Source organism: Macaca thibetana, chromosome 1 (genome assembly GCF_024542745.1).
Source record: "Macaca thibetana thibetana isolate TM-01 chromosome 1, ASM2454274v1, whole genome shotgun sequence".
In the NCBI taxonomy this organism is placed as follows: Eukaryota; Metazoa; Chordata; class Mammalia; order Primates; family Cercopithecidae; genus Macaca; species Macaca thibetana.
The window spans coordinates 112,338,333-112,361,273 of record NC_065578.1 but is presented as its reverse complement, the minus strand read 5'-3'; the positions used below and the strand labels follow the sequence as shown (position 1 = coordinate 112,361,273).

At 45.5% G+C, this 22,941-nt stretch overlaps 1 protein-coding gene and 1 long non-coding RNA gene across 2 annotated transcripts in view; one reads left to right on the top strand and one right to left on the bottom strand.

The window, feature by feature from the left end:
• ST7L (suppression of tumorigenicity 7 like) overlaps nucleotides 1–22,941 on the top strand; it is an 843,199-nt gene that overhangs the window by 327,862 nt on the left and 492,396 nt on the right. The window lies entirely within an intron of this gene.
• LOC126930544 (uncharacterized) overlaps nucleotides 9,649–22,941 on the bottom strand; it is a 48,626-nt gene continuing 35,333 nt past the window's right edge. Inside the window, exon 2 of the long non-coding RNA XR_007717616.1 lies at nucleotides 9,649–11,822. This is a non-coding gene — a long non-coding RNA (uncharacterized LOC126930544). The remainder of the gene's footprint in view (nucleotides 11,823–22,941) is intronic.

Sequence of the window (22,941 nt, the reverse complement as noted above, 5' to 3'; positions counted from 1 at the left end):
CAAGCTCCGCCTCCCGGGTTCACGCCATTCTCCTGCCTCAGCTTCCCGAGTAGCTGGGACTACAGGCGCCCACAACCGCGCCCGGCTAATTTTTTGTATTTTTAGTAGAGACGGGGTTTCACCGTGGTCTCGATCTCCTGACCTTGTGATCCGCCCGCCTCGGCCTCCCAAAGTGCTGGGATTACAGGCGTGAGCCACCGCGCCCGGCCCCAAACCTCTTTCTAAAATTACCAAACAATCCTTTGCTAGCATTAAATTCTCTCCCTTTAGATTTTACCTTCTTTTTGCTTCAAGTTGTCATATAATGACTTTGCTTTTTCTGTAATCATATTAGAGTATATAGGTATTTCTTATAGCATTACTGCACCAATATAAAAGTTGCATTTTCAGTACAAGATATAAAGGTAGTTTGCAAAAAGTGCAAGGTTTTCGTGACTGCTGGTATAGCTGCAGTGACAGTTCACAAATTTCCTTTCTTTTTTTTTTTTTTAATGGTTCTTTTTTTTTTTTTTTTTGAGACGGACTCTCACGCTGTTGCCCAGGCTGGAGTGCAGTGGCGCGATCTCGGCTCACTGCAAGCTCCGCCTCCCGGGTTCCCGCCATTCTCCTGCCTCAGCCTCCTGAGTAGCTGGGACTACAGGCGCTGCCACCACGCCCGGCTAATTTTTTGTATTTTTAGTAGAGACGGGGTTTCACTGTGGTCTCGATCTCCTGACCTTGTGATCCGCCCGCCTCGGCCTCCCAAAGTGCTGGGATTACAGGCTTGAGCCACCGCGCCCGGCCTTTTTAATGGTTCTTATGCTGGATTCATTTATCTTGAAATGGCAGACAACTACAAGCTGCATGCCTCAAAATATGGAAAAATCAAGCAATTCAACTTTTTCTTGTAATGACATAACTATTCTGTGCTTCTTGGGAGCACTTCCAGCATCACTAGTGGCACTTCATATGATCCCAAGATGTTATTCAAGGTTTATGGTATAACTAAACATGATGAAAACTACGTGAGAACTAAGAGATCACTTTTTTTTTTTTTTTTTTTTTTGAGACAGAGTTTCACTCTTGTTGCCCAGGCTGAAGTGCAATGTTTGCAATCTTGGCTCACTGCAACCTCCGCCTCCTGGATTCAAGCAATTCTCCTGCCTCAGCCTCCTGAGTAACTGGGATTACAGGCGTGCACCACCATGCCCGGCTCATTGTTTTTTGTATCTTTAGTAGAGATGGGCGTTTCATCATGTTGGCCAGGCTGGTCTTGAACTCCTGACCTCAATTGATCTGCCCACGTCAGCCTCCCAAAGTGCTGGGATTATAGGTGTGAGGCACTGTGCCCAGCCTACTACAGTTAATTGTATGCAGTTGTGATTTAATACTGCATCCTTACATTTGTTTGCATTTATTTCCACTGTGAATGATGCAAGTGTTTTTAAGTGTATTTATGTGTAAGTTTTTATTAAAAAAAATTTTTTTTTGAGATAGTCTTGCTCTGTCGCCCAGGCTGGAGTGCAATGGCATGATCTCGACTCACTGCAATCTCTACCTTCTGGGTTCAAGCAATTCTCCTGCCTCAGCCTCCCAAGTAGCTGGGATTACAGGCGTGTGCCACCACGCCCGGCTAATTTTTTGTATTTTTAGGGTTTCACCATGTTGTCCAGGCTGGTCCCAAACTCCTGACCTCAGGTGATCCACCTGCCTTGGCCTCCCAAAGTGCCAGGATTATAGGTGTGAGACACCGTGCCTGGCCTCTGATAAATTTTAACTTTTTGTAACGAATTTATGTATCTTTTATGGCAGTAAATAATAAAGTACACTAGTATCTACATATATTTTATGCATTTATGACACACTCAACTTTTTCTTTTTTTTTTTTTTTTTTGAGATGGAGTCTTGCTCTGTCGCCCAGGCTGGAGTGCAGTGGCATGATCTCGGCTTACTGCAAGCTCCACCTCCCGGGTTCACGCCATTCTCCTGCCTCAGCCTCCCAAGTAGCTGGGACTACAGGTGCCCGCCACCATGCCTGGCTAATTTTTTGTATTTTTCTTTTTTAGTAGAGAAGGGGTTTCACCGTGTTAGTCAGGATGGTCTCAATCCGCTGACCTCATGATCCACCTGCCTTGGTCTCCCAAAGTGCTGGGATTACAGGCGTGAGCCACTGTGCCCAGCCCAACTTTTTCTTAATTTAAAAAATATTTCTAGGCCGGGCGTCATGGCTCACGCCTGTAATCCTAGCACTTTGGGAAGTCAAGAAGGGCGGATCACCTGAGGTCAGGAGTTCAAGACCAGCCTGGCCAACATGGCAAAACCCCACCTCTACTGAAAATACAAAATTAGCTGGGCATCGTGGCGCATGCCTGTAATCCCAGCACTTTGGGAGGCCGAGGTGGGTGGATCACCTGAGGTCAGGAGTTCAAGAGCAGCCTGACCAACATGGAGAAGCCCTGTCTCTACTAAAAATACAAAATTAGCTGGGCATGGTGGCGCATGCCTGTAATCCCAGCTACTCAGGAGGCTGAGGCAGGAGAATCGCTTGAACCCAAGAGGCGGAGGTTGCGGTGAGCCAAGATCATGCCACTGCACTCCAGCCTGGGTGACAGAATGAGACTCTATCTCAAAAAAAAGAAAAAATCTGAGCATAAGTGGACCTGTGCAGTTCAAACCCATGTTGTTCAAGGGTCAACTGCACATTTCTCTTGCAAGAGTAACTTTCCAAAGCTACTGCTATGTCTGCAATTTCTCAAAATAACCAGCTGGAAATAATCAATATGCCAAAAAGGCATGTTTTGGGGTGGCATATTTTGGTATCCTACAGTCATACTTAAAGGTGGTGTCTCCTGAGTCCCAGCACCCTTGGGAGTCCATAGTCTGACTGGATACAAAGACTAACAAGCAAATATATAGTAAGAGCAAATAAACCAAAATGTAGTAAAAGCATGGAGATAGCAGAAAACTCTCAAGGGCATTAGAGGAATGGGAACATCCTGAAAGAAGGGAGTGAACTGAGATTTGAAGGGTGAATGTGAGTTCATCAAGGAGACCAAAGAGCAAAGGCTTGAGAGGGAATCTTTTGAGTCGTGGGGTATGAAAAAATAGTGGGTAATGCTGAAATATAAAGTGCAGTCCTGGATGAGAGGCCCCTCTCTGTTCTTTTATAGCACCTGGCACTTCAGACCACTTTGAGCATTTATCACTACTTCTCAACCAAAAGGGTGACCAAATGGGATTATTTGTTTCACAAACCCCTGTAAGAACTGTCAGCAGGGAGTGCTTTCCCTTCTAAATCCCCTCATGGCAGGGAAGAATACTGGATAGGAGTAGGGGTAGATTTCCCTCTGGAAGGTCACCACCACACCAGAAAAGCCCCAGGAGTCCAGAGTTTGGTTTTCTCATATGGAACAGTCTGTTTGGCTCTGGCAGCTAAGAGGCTAGCCGTTCTACTGTGCCAGGCTATCGAAGATGAATGAAATGAGCAGAAACCACAAAAAGGCCAAGAAGACCAATTAGTGAGCATATGAAATCCACCCTAGAGACTCCAGAAGGACTCAGAAGATCACTGAGAGGGTTATAGGTTGTGTAAATCTGGTGGGGTAAGGAACAAAGAGCACTACTTGGTTACTGCTACCATGACCCAGTTTCTCCCTCTGGGCAGGTGTGGCTGGGAGAAACACAGTTAACATGGAGATCATCAGGGCTGCCAGTAGTGGTTAGGGTAGGTCTGTAAATACTTTCCAAGGGGTACAGGGCAGTGGTTAGTTTCAAATAAATCAATTTCTAGATCCTCAATTTGATGCACCCCAGAGGACATCTGCAGCCCTGATTTTCTTTTCCCATCTCATTTTCTCAATTGCCCTCTTCTCACTTTATCAAAAAATGTTTATTTCTTACTCTTCCCTAATCCTGACAAATGATGCATTACTCTGGGGTGAAAAAAACGTGTAAGGTATCAAAGGGAGAATTCCAAATTTTTTTTTTTTTATGAGACTGAGTCTCGCTCTATTGCTTAGGCTGCAGTGCAGTGGCATGATCTCAGCTCACTGCAACCTCCGCCTCCTGGGTTCAAGTGATTCTCATGCCTCAGCCTTCTGAGCTGGGACTATAGGCGCCTGCCACCAAGCCCACCTAATTGTTGTATTTTTCGTAGAGACGTGGTTTCACCATGTTGGCCAGGATGGTCTCAAACTCTTGACCTCAAGTGATCTGCCTGCCTCAGCCTCTCAAAGTGCTGGGATTACAGGCGTGAGCCACTGCGCCTGGCACACAATTTTTTTTTTTTTTTTAGACAGAGTCTCACACTGTCACCCAGGCTGCAGTGCAATGACACTATCTTGGCTCATTACAACCTCTGCCTCCCAGGCTCAAGCAATTCTCCTGCTGGGATTACAGGCATGAGCCACTGCGCCTGGCACACAATTTTTTTTTTTTTTTTTAGACAGTCTCACACTGTCACCTAGGCTGCAGTGCAATGACACTATCTTGGCTCATTACAACCTCTGCCTCCCAGGCTCAAGCAATTCTCCTGCCTCAGCCTCTCGAGTAGCTGGGATTACAGGCACGTGGCACCACACCCGGCTAATTTTTGTATTTTTAGTAGAGATGGGGTTTCACCATGTTGGCCAGGCTGGTCTTGAACTCTTGACCTCGTGATCCACCCACCTCGGCCTCTCAATGTTCTGGGGCTACAGGCATGAGCCACCGTGCCCAACCAATTTTTTTTTTTTTTTTTTTTAGAGACAGGGTCTTACTCTGTTGCCCATGCTGATGCACAGTGGCACAAACGTGGCTCACTGTAGTCTTGACCTTCCAGACTCAAGTGATCCTCTCACCTTAGCTTCCTGAGTAGCTGGGACCACAGGTGCATGCCACCATGCCCAGCTAATTTCTTTTTGTTGTTGTTGCTGCTGTTGTTTTTGTAGAAACAGGGTCTCACTATGTTGCGCAGGCTGGTCTCAAACCTCTGGGTTCAGGGGATCCTCTTGCCTTGGCCTTCCAAAGTGCTGGGATTACAGGCATTAGCCACCGTGCTTGGCCATGGACAATTATTTTAATCAAGGAATCATTAAGAACCTCCCCACTTTTATCTCCTTAAGAGACAAATTTCCAATAAAATTTTACCTCTTAAGAAAACACTGGGCTGGGCACAGTGGCTCACGCCTGTAATCCCAGCCCTTTGGGAGGCTGAGGTGGGCGGATCACGAAGTCAAGAGGTCCAAACCATCCTGCACAACACGCTGAAACCCCGTCTCCACTAAAAACACAAAAATTAGCCTGGTGTGGTAATGCATGCCTGTAGTCCCAGCTACTCGTGAGGCTGAGGCAGGAGAATCACTTGAACCCAGGAGGCAGAGGTTGCAGTGAGCCGGGATTATGCCACTGCACTCCAGCCTGGGCAACAGAGCAAGACTCTGTCTCAAAAAAACAAAAAAGAAAGAAAAAACATTATTTACTAATATAAAAACTGGTAATATCTGTTGTTTTGATAAATACTACTAGTTACAGTAATTTTTCTTTTTTTGAAAAGATTGCAATGGTGCAATCTCGGCTCACTGCAACCTCCACCTCCCAGGTTCAAGCCTCCCGAGTAGCTGGGACTACAGATGTGTGCCACCACACCTGGCTAATTTTTGTATTTTTTAGTAAAGATGGGGTTTCACCATGTTGGTCATGCTGGTCTCAAACCCCTGACCTCCTGATTCGCCTGCCTCGGCCTCCCAAAGTGCTAGGATTATAGGTGTGAGCTACTGCACCTGTCCAATTTTTTAAAACAATTTGAGCTTTATGGCCACTGGAAATTAAAAAAAATCAATTTCAATTTATATATTTTTGTTGCAGAAAAATATATTTAAGAGGGAATCAATAAAGAAATTTTTTTTTTTAGACAGAGTTTCACTGTTGTTGCCCAGGCTGGAGTGCAGAGCTGTGATCTTCGCTTACCACAACCTCCATCTCCCAGGTTCAAGCCATTCTCCTGTCTCAGCCTCCTGAGTAGCTGGGATTACAGGCATGCGCCACCAAGCCCGGCTAATTTTGTCTTTTTAGTAGAGATGGGGTTTCTCCATGTTGGTCAGGTTGGTCTCGAACTCCTGACCTCAGGTGGTTTGCCTGCCTCAGCCTCTCAAAGTGTTGGGATTACAGGCATGAGTCACTGTGCCTGGCCATAAAATGTTTTTAATCACTGAATTATATTAGTACAAGATTACATAGAAATGGATTCAAAATATGATTTCCAAAAAAAAAAAAGAAATAATGTAAAGTTAAAGAGTGTAGTCATGAGAGGCGGGAGGATGCCCAGAAGTTCGAGACTGCAGTGAGCTGTGATGTGCCACTCTCTAGCCTGGACAACAGAGCAAGACCTTGTCTCAAAAAATATAAATAAAGATAAAAATTGGCCGGGCGTGGTGGTTCACGCCTGTAATCCCAGCACTTTGGGAGGCCGAGGCGGGTGGATCACCTGAGATCAGAAGTTCGAGACCAGCCTGATCAACGTGGAGAAACCTCGTCTCTACTAAAAATACAAAATTAGCCGGGCGTGGTGGCGCATGCCTGTAATCCTAGCTACTCAGGAAGCTGAGACAGGAGAATCGCTTGAACCTGGGAGGCGGAGGTTGCGGTGAGCCGAGATTGTGCCATTGCACTCCAGCCTGGGCAACAGAGCAAGACTTCGTCAAAAAAAAAAAAAAAAGATAAAAATTAAAAAAAAAAACAAAAAAGAGGCCGGGCGTGGTGGCTCAAGCCTGTAATCCCAGCACTTTGGGAGGCCGAGATGGGTGGATCACGAGGTCAGGAGATCGAGGCCATCCTGGCTAACACGGTGAAACCGTGAAACCCCGTCTCTACTAAAAAATACAAAAAACTAGCCGGGCGAGGTGGCGGGCGCCTGTAGTCCCAGCTACTCGAGAGGCTGAGGCAGGAGAATGGCGTAAACCCGGGAGGCGGAGCTTGCAGTGAGCTGAGATCCCGCCACTGCACTCCAGCCTGGGCGACAGAGCGAGACTCCGTCTCAAAAAAAAAAAAAAAAAAAAAAAAAAAAAAGAGTGTGGTCATGAATTTTCTAAATTGATGGTAATATCGAAATACTATATTTATATTCCTGTAAATTCCTTTAAAAGGGTGCTTTCGGCTGGGCTCAGTGACTCACGCCTGTAATCCCAGCTCTTTGGGAGGTCCAGGCGGGCAGATCGCCTGAGGTCAGGAATTCAAGACCAGCCTGGCCAGCCGGGTGAAACCCCGTCTCTACTAAAAATACAAAAATTAGCTGGGAAGCTGAGGCAGGAGAATCGCTTGAACCCGGGAGGTGGAGGTTGCAGTGAGCTGAGATCATTCCATTGCACTCCAGCCTGGGCAACAGAGTGAGACTCCTTCTCCAAAAAAACAAAACAAAACAGGGTGCTTTCATAGTTTTATTATATTAATCACAAAAAGCCAGTAATTCTCTTACAACTCTTTAAACTTACAATGAAAGATGTTAGTTGCTAGCTTTAAAACATACAAGGGGGTACGTGGTTTTTCAAATCTCTTATAAAATGTAAGAGCAAAAACATTTGAAGACTATGGTTTTAGGCCAACGTCATTTCTGGAAGGGGAAACCTAGAACAGCCTAAATTTGCCTTTTCTATTCAGCACCATTCCATGATTCCCCCAGGGCAGGGTGAGAATGGTCTTCAGCTTCCTTTACAAACCCTTCCAGCCCATGCCCAGTAACTGGCATAGGTTACTCACCTTGGAGTCACACAGCCTGACTCAGTCTTGTACATGAATACGTGGGCATTCTTGGGCAAGGTATTGAATCTCTCTGTGCCTCAGTTTTCTTTTCTTTTTCTCCTTTTTCTTTTTCTTTTTCTGAATAGCTGGGACTACAGGTGTGCGTGATATCACACCCAGCTAGTTTTTGTATTTTTAGTAGAAACTAAAAATAGTTTAGTCAGGCTGGTCTTGAACTCCTGCCCTTGTGATCCACCCACCTCAGCCTCCCAAGGTGTTGGGATTACAAGCATAAGCCACCGCACCTGGCCTCAGTTTCTAATTTATAAAATGATTTATAAAATAATTTTTTTTTTTTTTATTGAGACGGAGTCTGGCTCTGCTGCCCAGGCTGGAGTGCAGTGGCCGGATCTCAGCTCACTGCAAGCTCCGCCTCCTGGGTTTACGCCATTCTCCTGCCTCAGCCTCCCAAGTAGCTGGGACTACAGGCACCCATCACCTCGCCCGGCTAGTTTTTGTATTTTTTTAGTAGAGACGGGGTTTCACCCGGTTAGCCAGGATGGTCTCGATCTCCTGACCTCGTGATCCGCCCGTCTCGGCCTCCCAAAGTGCTGGGATTACAGGCTTGAGCCACCACCGCGCCCGGCCGAGAATAATGTTTTATAAATTAAAATATTCTTTTTTTACTAATACTACTTTTTAAATTTATGTAAATTTTCTTAAAAAGTGCCTGGCTATGGAAGCTATTATTGTTTCATTTTGTCTTTTTTTTTTTTTTTTTTTTTTTTTTGAGACAGGGTCTTGCTCTGTCACCCAGGCTGGAGTGCAGAGGCGCAATCTTGGCTCACTGCAGCCTCTGCCTTCTAGGTTCAAGCGATTCTCCTGACTTAGCCTCCCGAGTACCTGGAATTACAGGCATGTGCCACCATGCCCAGCTAATTTTTGTATTTTTAGTAAAGATGAGGTTTCACCATGTTGGCCAGGCTGATCTCGAACTCCTGACCTCAGGTGATCTGCCCGCCTCGGCCTCCCAGAGTGCTGGGATTACAGGCATGAGCCACCACGCCTGGCCCTATTATTGTTGATTTGAGTACTCATTTAACAAAAAAGGAAGAAGAAGAAACAGAGAGGTCAGGCCAGATGTCAAAGGTGGTTTTAGCCAGGCACAGTGGCTCACACCTGTAATCCCAGCACTTTGGGAGGCTGAGGTGGGTGGATCACGAGGTCATGAGATCCTGGCCAACATGGTGAAACCCCGTCTCTACTAAAAATATAAAAATTATCTGGGCATCATGGTGTGCCTGTAGTCCCAGTTACTCAGGAGGCTGGGGCAAGAGAATCGCTTGAACCAGGGAGGCAGAGGTTGCAGTGATCCAAGATTGTACCACTGCACTCCAACCTGGTGACAGAGCTGGACTCCATTTCAAAAAAAGAAAAGAACCCCGTTTCTACTAAAAATACAAAAATTAACCGGGCGTGATGGCAGACGCCTGTTAATCCCAGCTACTCCAGAGGCTGAGGCACAAGATTGCTTGAACCTGGGAGGCAGAGGTTGCAGTGAGCCGAGATTGCGCCAAGATCGCGCCACTGCACTCCAGCCTGGGTGACAGAGTGAGACTCCGTCTCAAAAAAAAAAAAAAGGTAATTTTGTTGGTCAGTGGTAAAGACTGAAAACCTGGAATCCTTGCATTTGGCCCACTTACACTTACTTACCTTTTGGTTTCTGGGCAGGGACTCAGAGCTTGTCCAGGAAACTGGAGGGATGGCTTGTAACATCTTTTCTTCCACAGGCCTTGAGTACAGTCTGTCCTTTCATGGGCTTCCACTTAGCACTGTTCAGAAGCATCCACAGCCAGAGTCAGGGTCCTAGGCTTATAGAGTAGTGTCTCATGTCCTAAGGCTGGGCTCCACCATAGCAGAACAGAATTATCTGCTAAAATCTCCTATCACTTCTCATTTGTTTATTAAATCCTTTTTTTTTTTTTTTTTTGAGAGGGAGTCTCCTTCAGTCACCGAGGCTGGAGTGCAGTGGCATGATCACCAGTCACTGCAACCTCTGCCTCCTGGGTTCAAGTGATTCTCCTGCATCAGCCTCCCGAGTAGCTGAGATTACAGGTGCACGCCACCACGCCCAGCTAATTTTTTTTTTTTTTTTTTTTTTTTTTTTTTTTTGAGAGGGAGTCTGGCTCTGTCACCCAGGCTGGAGTGCTGTGGCCGGATCTCAGCTCACTGCAAGCTCCGCCTCCCGGGTTCACGCCATTCTCCTGCCTCAGCCTCCCAAGTAGCTGGGACTACAGGCGCCCGCCACCTCGCCCGGCTAGTTTTTTTTTTTTTGTATTTTTTAGTAGAGACGGGGTTTCACCGTGTTAGCCAGGATGGTCTCGATCTCCTGACCTCGTGATCCGCCCGTCTCGGCCTCCCAAAGTGCTGGGATTACCGGCTTGAGCCACCGCGCCCGGCCGCCCAGCTAATTTTTGTATTTTTAGTAGAAATGGGATTTCATTATGTTGGCCAGGCTGGTCTCCAACTCCCGAACTCAGGTGATCCACCTGTCTCAGCCTCCCAAAGGCATGAGCTACCATGCCCAGCCTGTGTTTGCTTTTCTTTTCTTTCCTTTTCTTTTTTTTTTTTCTTTTTCTTTTTTTTTTTTTTTTGTTGAGACAGAGTCTCGCTTTGTCGCCTAGGCTGGAGTCCAATGGTGCGATCTCAGCTCACTGCAGCCACCATCTCCCAGGTTCAAGTGATTCTCTCATCTCAGCCTCCCAAGTAGCTGGGAGTACAGGCACCCAATGTCATGCCCAGTTAATTTTTGTATTTTAGTAGAAACGGGGTTCATGGATGGCCATGCTTGTCTGGAACTCCTGATCTCATGATCCGCCTACCTCGGCCTCCCAAAGTTCTGGGATTACAGGCATGAGCTACCAGCCGAAGTGTTTTTTTAAACATATTCTAGTTCATAGCTATTAATATTTCTTGGATTGTTACATATGAGATAGAATATGTTAAAAAAAAAAAAAAAAAAAGAGGACGGGCGTGGTTGTTCACACCTGTAATCCCAGCACCTTGAGAGGCTGAGGTGGGTGGATCACCTGAGGTCAGGGGTTTCAGACCAGCCTGGCCAACATGGTGAAACCCCATCTCTACTAAAAATACAAAAAATTGGCTGGGCATGGCGGCAGGTGCCTGTAATGCCAGTTACTTGGGAGGCTGAGGCAGGAGAATCGCTTGAACCCACGAGGCAGAGGTTGCAGTGAGCCAAGATCACACCATTGCACTCCAGCCTGGGTGACAAGAACAAAACTCTGTCTCAAAAAAAGAAAAAAAAAAATCCTAGTATTAATAGGAAAATACCAGGCAGTCAAGCATTCTAACAGAAAAGGTCAGAACAGGGATTTCTTTTTTTCTTTTTTTTGAGACGGAGTCTCGCTCTGTTGCCCAGGCTTGGAGTGCAGTGGCCAGATCTCAGCTCACTGCAAGCTCCGCCTCCCGAGTTCACGCCATTCTCCTGCCTCAGCCTCCCAAGTAGCTGGGACTACAGGCGCCCGCCACCTCACCCGGCTAGTTTTTTGTATTTTTTTAGTAGAGACGGGGTTTCACCGTGTTAGCCAGGATAGTCTCGATCTCCTGACCTCATGATCCGCCTGTCTCGGCCTCCCAAAGTGCTGGGATTACAGGCTTGAGCCACCGCGCCCGTCCCCAGAACAGGGATTTCTAATGTGAGTCCTGACCTAGTACCACTATCCTGGAGGCTCCATGGAGGTGTTAATGAAGGTGTCAGAGTTGTTTTCTCCTTTTGAAAGAAGCCTAATAGAAATGATTAATTATATTTATGCTACCCAAATTCCTTTGGTTTTTTTTTTTTTTGTCCAGAAACCCATCAAGGTAGTGTGGAAGACCTGGCTGTCTTAAGGGAAAAAGGATTAATTAATTAATGATATTTGTCTGGCAGGCTAAAATCTTTCGAAGCTTTGAGATCCACTCCTAGAAGCTACTTAGTATTGAGAAGGTTAGGGATCTGCAATTTAATCTCTGGGAACAAAGTCTTTTTTTTTTTTTTTTTGAGATGGGGTCTCGCTCTGTCACCCAGGCTGGAGTGCAGTGGCCGGATCTCAGCTCACTGCAAGCTCCACCTCCCGGGTTTACGCCATTCTCCTGCCTCAGCCTCCCGAGTAGCTGGGACTACAGGCGCCTGCCACCTCACCCGGCTAGTTTTTTGTATTTTTTAGTAGAGACGGGGTTTCACCGGGTTCGCCAGGATGGTCTCGATCTCCTGACCTTGTGATCCGCCCGTCTGGGCCTCCCAAAGTGCTGGGATTACAGGCGTGAGCCACCGCGCCCAGCCCAAAGTCTTAAACCAAAAAAATAAACTCCTTCAACAACCACTCAGGCAACAGTACTGTTGCATCTCACAAGGGTATGGATTAAAGAATTGAAGATACACTGGCCTTGATATCTAGGTCCCTAATGTAGAATCAGTAGTCTACAGTGGTTAAAATAATGGACTTTTTTTTTTTTTTTTTTTGAGACGGAGTCTTACTCTGTCATCCAGGCTGGAGTGCAGTGGCTCGATCTTGGCTCACTGCAACATCTGCCTCCCGAGTTCAAGCGATTCTCCTGCTTCATCCTCCCGAGTAGCTGGGACTACAGGCACATGCCACCATGCCCAGCTAGTTTTTGTATTTTTAGCAGAGATGGGGTTTCACCATGTTGGCCAGGCTGGTCTCGAACTCCCGACCTCATGTAATCTTCCCACCTCCGCCTCCCAAAGTGCTGAGATTATAGGCATGAGTCACCGCACCTGGCCAAAATAATGAACTTTTGACAGCAAAGAGACATAATTCAAATCTTGACTCTGTCACTTGCTATGAATAATTAACAAATTATTTAACTTCTCTTTGCATCACTTTTCTCATTTGTAAAATAATAGAAACTATCTCATAGGCTTGTCAACTAGATGAATGAGATAATACATTTGAATTACAAGATGCTTGACATACAATAACTTCTCAACGAATGTCATACATTTTTTTTAAAGGACCATCACTCAAATCTATCTTTCATTATGACACAGACACACCTCTTCATCCCCACCTTCCTGCCAATTAATCCCTTTTTTTAACCCTCTGAATTAATTGGATGTTTTAGATGTTGTCAAAAATGCCTGAAACCAAAGCAGAAGGAAAGTGTAGGCTGGACCCACCTAGAAGTTGTGTGTCAGTTTGTTCCTCCTGAGTGAGGTTCACCACTAGGCTGGACACAGTGTGGAGGGAATTTGGGCCTCTGTTACAAAGGGAGGAAGAGGAAAAGAACAATTAAGGGCCCATTCTCAGGCAGCTCACTCTCTAATATTACAGGAGTCACGAGTCAGGCTTGGAAAAGAAAGAAGACCAATGAAAAACGTAATTGGTTAAGTATAAATATTGAATATGTAAGTGCTAGGTGGGAAGTTCTCCCTTGAGCAGCATTTGATGCAGAGGTAGGAAGACTTTGTTATGCTCTATCACCCTCATTGAAGTACCTAGAGCTTTTAGCCCTCCAATCCGTCCCCACCACCAGGGCAGCTGCCGTATTAATTGCCCTAAAGCACTACTTAATCATGTCATTTCTCAATGAAAATATCAGACACTCCATTATCTATGGAATTAAGTACAGACTTTTTAGCCTCTCCAAATGTGAGCCCAACTTATCACCCATTGTTCCTTGACATGTGTCAGATTGGTGTAGTCATTGTTCCCTAAGCACATCTTGAACATTTGTTCTTCTTTACCTTTCTTTATTCTATCCGGAGTGTCTTCTTGTCCCCTCCTGTCTCAAATACCACTCTCTCCTTTAAAGCTTCCCCTAACACTCTCCTAATTCTCTATCTAACATTTGGGACTCTTATGTGCTGACTGGGGTTACAGTTTTGTTTGTTTTGTTTTAATTTATTATTATTATTTTTTGAGACGGAGTCTCGCTCCATCACCCAGGCTGGGGTGCAGTGGCTCGATCTCAGCTCACTGTAAGCTCTGCCTCCCGGGTTCACACCATTCTCCTGCCTCAGCCTCCCAAGTAGCTGGGACTACAGGTGCCCGCCACCATGCCCAGCTAATTTTTTTGTATTTTTAGTAGAGATGGGGTTTCACCAGGTTAGCCAGGATGGTCTCGATCTCCTGACCTCGTGATCCGCCCGCCTCGGCCTCCCAAAGTGCCCAGCCTTTTTTTTTTTGTTTTTTTTTTGAGACAGAGTCTTGCTCTGTTGCCCAGGCTGGAGTGCAGTGGCACGATCTTGGCTCACTGCAACCTCTGCCTCCCGGGTTCAAGTGATTCTCCCACCTCAGCCACCTGAGTAGCTGGGATTACAGGCACCCGCCATCATGCCTGGCTAATTTTTGTATTTTTGTAGAGATGCGGTTTCACCATGTTGGCCAGGCTGGTCTTGAACTCCTGACCTCAGGTGATCCCCACCCCCCTGCCGCCCGCCTTGGCCTCCCAAAATGCTGGGATTACAGGCATGAGCCACTGCACCCAGCTGATACATCTCTTTAACTCTCTCCTCAGATAATTTTAAAAAGTAAAAACAAAGAGAAAAAGGATCTTTAGCCCCCAGAAAAATTTATTGCAAAGTAAAATACACAGCTTTAAAATTCAATGTTTTTCTTCTCTGAAGATACCCAGGACAGTTTGCCTCTGCTGTTTTTTGTTTTGTTTTGTTTTGAATTATATAAATTGCTTTGCTTGAAAGGCAAGTGGGGGTAAATATAGCAGCAGTATTTCTGATATAACATTCTCTGACCTGTCCTGGACATGTCCTTGACATTGTCCTTTAGAAAGGAAAGAGAAGGAGAGAAAGCATGTCCCTGGTACTGTGTGTAAGAGAAACGCCTATTTCTAGCCATTATCAGGGCACAAGGGGACTGATGAATATATGGAATAAAAATAAAGGTAGAGTGCAGTGGCTTACACCTGTAACCCCAGCACTTAGGTAGTCAGAGGCAGGAGAACAGCTTCAGCCCAGGAGTTCAAGATCAAGCTGGGTGATACAGCAAGACCCTGTTCTCCACACACACACACACAAAAAAAACAAAGAAGCAAAAGATGCTAGTAATTTGTCATGTCTCCTGTGTTTGGCTGTCTCTGGCAGGCCAGCCAGAGCCAGAGAGAGTCGATCAGCAGTATTGACTGAGGTGAAGGTGGCCAGATGCCCTGTACTGGAAACCACACTCAGTTCAACTTCCAGTTCTGCCAACTGCATTTTGAAAAGTGTCCTGCCTAAAATGCTTTGTAGGTTACTGAATCCTACTTTTTCCTTACCCTTTTCAGAGTTTTTCTTTCTTTTTTTTTTTTTTTTTGAGACGTTGTCTCGCTGTGTTGCCAGGCTGGAACGCAGTGTCAAGATCTCCTGACTTCCCTCCTGGGTTCAAGCAATTCTCCTGCGTCAGCCTCCTGAGTAACTGGGACTACAGCATGCACCACCATGCCCAGCTAATTTTTGTATTTTTAGTAGAGACGGGGCTTCACTATGTTGGCCAGGATGGTCTTGATCTCTTGACCTTGTGATCTGGCCGCCTCGGCCTCCCAAAGTGTTGGGATTATAGGCGTGAGCCACTGGACCCAGCCCAGAGTTTATTTTTCCTTAAAGGAAAACGTAAGGATAGCAATAATGAAATTTAACTTGAAAATGACTTGGAATATACATCATTGTGGTTCTTTGTTAAGGGGATTGGGTGGTGGGAGAATGAGGTAAGGGGCTGGGGGCTGAAAGGAAAGCTGAGTAGAGAATGCCCCCTAAATCTTTGCTCTATGTTGTTGACTCTTTTTTTTTTTTTTTTTTTTTTGAGACGGAGTCTCGCTCTGTCACCCAGGCTGGAGTGCAGTGGCCGGATCTCAGCTCACTGCAAGCTCCGCCTCCCGGGTTCACGCCATTCTCCTGCCTCAGCCTCCCGAGTAGCTGGGACTACAGGCGCCCGCCACCTCACCCGGCTAGTTTTTTGTATTTTTTAGTAGAGACGGGGTTTCACCGTGTTAACCAGGATGGTCTCGATCTCCCGACCTCGTGATCCACCCGTCTCGGCCTCCCAAAGTGCTGGGATTACAGGCTTGAGCCACCGCGCCCGGCCGTTGTTGACTCTTTTATAATGAGAATGATTTATGAATTATGTGTATAACGTTTTTAAGTAGAGAAGGAAGGAAACAAATAATGTGTTAAGAAATAGCAGACCTGTGATTTATACAGGATACTTGATTTAGACATATTATGTACTCTCTATTGCTATCAAGTAATATATCTGTTTAGTAGGTTAACTGTGATTACCTTATTTCCAGTGTCTAGTACAGTATCACACCAATGCAAATTTTTTAAAATTATGTACCAATTCTGCCTCCCATTTCTGTCTTTTGATTACTTGTTTCCTTGATAAGATTTAAATTAGAGAACCTTGTGATAGTACCCTTGGCACAAGTGCCCACCCTTTTTGAAGATCATTTGTCAAATTAACAAAGCAATACTGTGATAGAAGTCAGTGTATAGGTTAGTGTACATAAAGTCCCTCATATAATGCCTGATACATGCTGGTTGCGGTCTAAAAACTAAGACCCTTCTTCTCTCCCACTTTGTCCAAGCAATAAGACAGGGTTGACATAAAAAAATTTCAATTTGTAAGCATCTGGCTTAGCAAAGTTAGTTGGAGCTAAGAAGTGTGTTAGGCATTATTTCACTAATTTTCCTCATCTTAAGATAGAGAAACTCAGGCCCAGAGGGGGTTAATGTTTAATACAGGTTACAAATCCACCAAGTGGCAGAGTCTTAATGAACTCTTCTAAACTTCTACCTAGTCGGGCACTGTGGTTCGTGCCTGTAATCCTAGCACTCTGGAAGACCAGGTGCATCACCTGAGGTCAGGAGTTCGAGACCAGCCTGGCCAACAAGGTGAAACCCCATCTCTATGAAAAACACAAAAAATTAGCCAGGCATGGTGGCGTGTGCTTGTAGTCCCAGCTACTCTGGAGGCTGAGGTGGGAGAATCGCTTGAACCTGGGAGGTGGAGGTTGCAGTGAGCCGAAATCATGCCATTGCACTCCAGCCTGGGTGACAGAGCTTTTTTGAAACTTCATCTCAAAAAAGAAAAAAGAAAAAAAAATCAAAGTACTGGCCTAAAGGCATTCTGACCTCTCTCAGAGCACAGTAGGTGAAGAACAGGCATAGTTCATTATTATTATATTGGCTTATCATCCTTGTCAGTTTTGGCTTCTGTGTGTGAGTTTTCAATACAATATTTCAAAGGCCAGAGCAGCTTTCCCTCCCGCTCAGGGAGTGAGGCAGCATCCAGGTGTCTCTGAAGAACAATACCTACCCATGACTCTTCAGGTGGCTTTGTGATGCTAAGCCTCACAAAGACAGGGAAGTCTTGCAGAAGGGAAGCCCTCAGCCCTCAGCCCTCAGGGTGCTGACTCGGGTGGCTTGCCTAATTCCCACCTAGAAAAACAGAGCTCTTCTCTGGAATTCAAACACAATTTAGAGAGGTCAGAGAAATTCAAAGCCTGGGGCCCTTTGTCCTCCTGGTGCCCAAACAACCACACATTCTGCTTTCAGCTTCACAGTTTAGAAAGCACTATGAAAGGCAGGAGATCTGCATAATAGGTAGTTCACTGTTCTTATTTTATTAAGTAAAAGCAAACAAACAAAAACAACCCGGAAAGAAACAGGTGAAGAGGAAGGAGGAGACACTAACATGGCTTAAGCACTCATGTGTCCTAGGCATCTTAGATCCCTCATCCCACTTTCAAAACCTCCCTGGAAGGAAGTGTTATCCCTATTTTACAGAAACGGAAGCTTACAGGCCAAGCAGCATGTCCAAGGTCGCACAACAACAAAGTGGCAGAGCCAGAAGTTGAAGTACATCCTTTGACCTCTATCTAGTAAATTGAGTGCACCTTCTGCAGTCCCACATGAGGAAACCCAATCCCAGAGCGGTAGCATGCCCTGCAGAACGTCACGTAGCTTGTAAATAGCAGGGCTGGAATCTGACTGTAATTCTCATCTGAAGCTTGAAGTGGACAGTCTCTGTTTTAACAAGATGTTTTGTTTGCTGGTGGGAAACAGAGCTTATGGAAGAAAATGAAATGTCAGGCATAAATTGATCTGTTTACCTTAGATTTGATAACTTCTGTTTGGGGATGTCACTTGCAGGGAGAGGTCCCTAAACTAAAACTCCACAGTACAAAATCACAAAGCGGATGAACAAGTTGGATAAGAAAAGAAATAAATACTGGAGGCTATGCTGACCAAAGAACTAAATCTTAAATTTTGCTACTCAGCCTTAATTGAGTCTTTAAAGTAACAACTTACTGTTTCAATAAATGACACATGTTCATAATACAAAATTTAAAAGATACAACAGATATGATGTGAAAAGTCCCTTTCCTTCCCTCCCTAACCGTTTACCCAGCCTGACCACTATAGAGTATCCAGAAACCTTGATTTGGCCTAAATAAAGAGTGTTCTATGTATTAGAAGGTACTCTTTACATAGTGTTATCTGAGAAGTGTGGGAAGATCCAGTGCTTTGTAAAAATACATCTCCACTGGCTTGGTTCTACCTTTCCTTTCTACCTAGCAAGAAATTCTGCCAGTAAGAGGCAATCCTTTCTGCTAAACTAAGAGGAGGACATTACTTCCAGAACTACATAGGAAAAGCATAATTTTGCCTAAGGGCCTTTCTGTTCATCAACCTAATCATTATTTTCCCTTGCTTTTTTTTTGAGACAGAGTCTTGCTCTGTTGCCCAGGCTGGAGTGCAATGATGCAATCTCGGGTCACTGCAACCTCCACCTCCATGGTTCAAGCAATCCTCATACCTCAGCCTCCCAAGTAGCTGGGATTACAGGTGCGTGCCACCATGCCCAGCTAAATTCTATATTTTTAGTAGAGACGGGGTTTCACCACGTTGGCCAGGATGGTCTCGAACTCCTGACCTCAGGTGATCCACCCGTCTCGGCCTCCCAAAATGCTAGGATTACAGGCATGAGCCCCCGTGCCCGGCCCCCTTGTCATTTTTGTTCTCTCTACTTTCTTCCTTCCTCAAAACATACACCCATCTGGGGAGGCCCTAAGACACCCTCACTAAGGCTTAACTGATTTCAGGATTTTATTTATTTATTTTATTAATTTTTTTAGACGGAGTTTTGCTCTTGCTGCCCAGGCTGGAGTGCAATGGTGTGATCTCGGCTCACCACAACCTCCACCTCCCGGGTTCAAGTGATTCTCCTGCCTCAGCCTCCCTAGTAGCTGGGATTATAGGCATGCACCACCACGCCTGGCTAATTTTGTATTTTTAGTAGAGACGGGGTTTCTCCATATTGGTCAGGCTGGTCTCGAACTTCCGACCTCAGGTGATGTGCCCGCCTTGGCCTCCCAAAGTGCTGGGATTACAGGCATGAGCCACCGCGCCCGCCCTTATTTTATTAATTTAATTTAATTTAATTTAATTTTGAGACGAAGTCTCATTCTTGTTGCCCAGGCTGGAGTGCAAAGGCGTGATCTCAGCTCACTGCAACCTCTGCCTTCTGGGTTCAAGAGATTCTCCTACCTCAGCATCCCAAATAGCTGGGATTACAGGCATGTGCCACCACATCAGCCTTTTTATTTTGATAATGGAGTTTCCCTCTTGTTGCCCAGGCTAGAGTGCAATGGCGTGATCGCGGCTCACCACAACCTGCGCCTCTCAGGTTCAAGCGATTCTCCTGCCTCAGCTTTCCAAGTAGCTAGGATGACAGGCATGTGCCACCATGCCCGGCTGATTTTTGTATTTTTAGTACAGATGAGGTTTCTTCATGTTGGTCAGGCTGGTCTCGAACTCCCAAACTCAGGTGATCCACCTGCCTTGGCTTCCCAAAGCGCTGGATTACAGGCGTGAGCCACCACATCCGGTCTAATATTGTATTTTTAATAGAGACAGCGTTTCACCATGTTAGTCAGGCTGGTCTCAAACTCCTAACCTCAGATGATCCACCTACCTGGGTGTGAGCCACCATGCTCAGACTGATTTCAGGATTTTAAATATAATACATCTCCCCACCAGCCTCACATTTCCAGAAGAGCTAGCTTAACACAAACTAGATTTTGCTCATGGGTGAATAATTTTTTTTTTTTTTTTTGAGATGGAGTCTCACTCTGTTACCCAGGCTGGAGTGCAGTGGTGCGATCACGGTTCACTGCCACCTCTGCTTCCCGGGTTCAAGCAATTCTCCTGCCTCAGTCTTCTGGGTAGCTGGGATTACAGGTGCACGCCACCATGCCTAAGTTTTTGTATTTTAAGTAGAGACAGGGTTTTACCATGCTGGCCGGGCTGAGCCATTGCACCCAGCTGCTAGTGTCCTAAAAACATAACTTTGGCCAGGCACAGTGGCTCATGCCTGTAATCCCAGCACTTTGGGAGGCCGAGGAGGGCGGATCACCTGAGGTCAGGAGTTTGAGACCAGCTAGACCAAGATGGAGAAACCCCGTCTCTACTAAAAATACAAAATTAGCCAGGCGTGCTGGCGCATGCCTGTAGTCCCAGGTATTCAGGAGGCTGAGGCAGGAGAATCGCTTGAACCCGGGAGACGCAGGTTGTGGTGAGCAGAGATTGCGCCACTGCACTCCAGCCTGGGCAACAAGAATGAAACTCCGTTTCAAAAACAACAACAACAACAACGAAAACTTTTTAAAAAATGTTTACTTTTGGATGGGTAGTGACATTGTGGGTGACTTTTTCTGACTTTTATCTAGAGCTGTATTAATGTTGCTATACTGTTCATGTAATTTTCTTTAATTATAAAGAGAAGAAAAACCATTCCTTAATAGAGTGGTTTGCAGTAACAAACTCAATAGGGAACTCTCAGTAAAGACTGAGAAGAGGCATTTTAATGTGACTATTCAGGAGTAGATAATGGCCCTTAATTATATTTCAATAGAGACTAAAACCAAATTATTTGTTATTTGACATTAAGAGGTGACAATAACTGTGCAGATAATTTGCTAGAGGAGTTTGCCAAAAAAAAAAAAAAACAAACAAACCGTAGAAATAGGACAGAATCATTAGAAAGCAGCAAAGTTGAGTAAAGGTTTTTGTTCAGTATCAGAAAGACAGACAAAGTAGGTGTGAGCTCTGCCTCCTTAGCTATTTCTGTTGTAAACCTAGAGAAGACCTGCTTAACAGTGGAGAGTTGCTAACATACTCAGAAAACCTCTTCACTTTCTGTTATTTCACTTTTTAAAAAACGAGTTGGGGCAAAGGGTCTTCCTAAGTAATGTTCATGAGGGATCAGTGGCAGGGCATCAGGGAGGGGAGGAAGCCGCTTGATTATAAATTCTTTACATTTCATCCATGAGCAAAATTTAGTTTGTGTCAAGCTAGCTCTTCTGGAAAACGTGGGGCTTGTGGGGAAACGTATCACATTTAAAATCTGGAAATCAGGCCGAGCATGGTGGCTCACACTTGTAATCCCAGCACTTTGGGAGGCCGAGGCCGGTGGATTACTTGAATTCAGGAATTCGAGACCAGCCTGGCCAACATGGTGAAACCCTGTCTCACCATGGAAGCACTTACCTGTAGTCTCAAGAGGCTGATGCAGAGTATCCCTTGAGCCTAGGAGGCCGAGGCTATGAATGTCCCACTACACTCCAGCCTGGGCAACAGGGGAAGACCCTGTTTCAAAAAAGAAAAGAAAACAAAAGAGAAGAGAAGAGAACACCATTGAAGTAAGATAATAAGAGAAATTCTCCTACTTTTTAAAAAATTAAAATTTCAACTGGGTGTGGTGGCTCATGCCTATAATCCCAGTATTTTGGGAGACCAGAAGTTTCAGACCAGCCTGGGTAACATGGAGAGACACCATCTCTACCAAAAAAAAAAAAAGAAAGAAAAAGAAAAATGAAGAAATAAATTTTTAAAAAGTAAAATTTCTAGTCCCCGATACTAAGAGATACTGAAAGAAATTGCCAATGTGATTGCAAACCACAAATGGAAATACTATTGAAATTACTGGGCCGGGCGCGGTGGCTCAAGCCTGTAATCCCAGCACTTTGGGAGGCCGAGACGGGCGGATCACGAGGTCAGGAGATAGAGACCATCCTGGCTAACACCGTGAAACCCCGTCTCTACTAAAAATACAAAAAACTAGCCGGGCGAGGTGGCGGGCGCCTGTAGTCCCAGCTACTCCGGAGGCTGAGGCAGGAGAATGGCGTAAACCCGGGAGGCGGAGCTTGCAGTGAGCTGAGATCCGGCCACTGCACTCCAGCCCGGGCTACAGAGCAAGACTCCGTCTCAAAAAAAAAAAAAAAAAAAAGAAATTATTGACAGTGGGGAAAGGGTCAGAGGATGAAATGTCTTTGATTTTTTAAATATGAAAAAGGACTTCTTTTAAAGATAGAGATTGACCAAACCTGCTTAGCTTAAGTAGTTGCATATCTAGAGAGTAAGACTGTGGAATAGAGCAGGGTTTTGTTGTTTTTATAAATATTTGGTATTACCTTAAAATTACATCCATATAGGCTGTGTGCGTGGCTCACGCCTGTAATCCTAACATTTTGGGAGGCCGAGCCCGGTGGATCGCCTGAGGTCAGGAATTTGAGACCAGCCTGACCAACATGGCGAAACCCCATCTCTACTAAAAATTAGAAAATTAGCTGGGCGTGGTGGCGGGCACCTGTAATCACAGCTACTCCGGAGGCTGAGGGAGGAGAATCCCTTGAACCAAGGGATCGTGCCACTGTACTCTAGCCTGGGCGGCGGCAAAAGCGAAACTCTATCTCAAAAAAAAAAAAAAAAAAAAAAATATATATATATATATATATATATATACACACACACACACACATATATATCCATACAAAACAATAATCAAACTTTATTTATAAAAAAGTTCTCAGGCCGGGCGCGGTGCCTCACACCTGTAATCCCAGCACTGGGCCGGGCGCGGTGGCTCAAGCCTGTAATCCCAGCACTTTGGGAGGCCGAGGCGGGCGGATCACAAGGTCAGGAGATCGAGACCACAGTGAAACCCCGTCTCTACTAAAAATACAAAAAATTAGCTGGGCGCGGTGGCGGGCGCCTGTAGTCCCAGCTACTCGGGAGGCTGAGGCAGGAGAATGGCGGGAACCCGGGAGGCGGAGCTTGCAGTGAGCCGAGATCGCGCCACTGCACTCCAGCCTGGGCAACAGCGTGAGACTCCGTCTCAAAAAAAAAAAAAAAAAAAAAAAAAAAAAAAAAAAAAAAAAAAAAAAAATCCC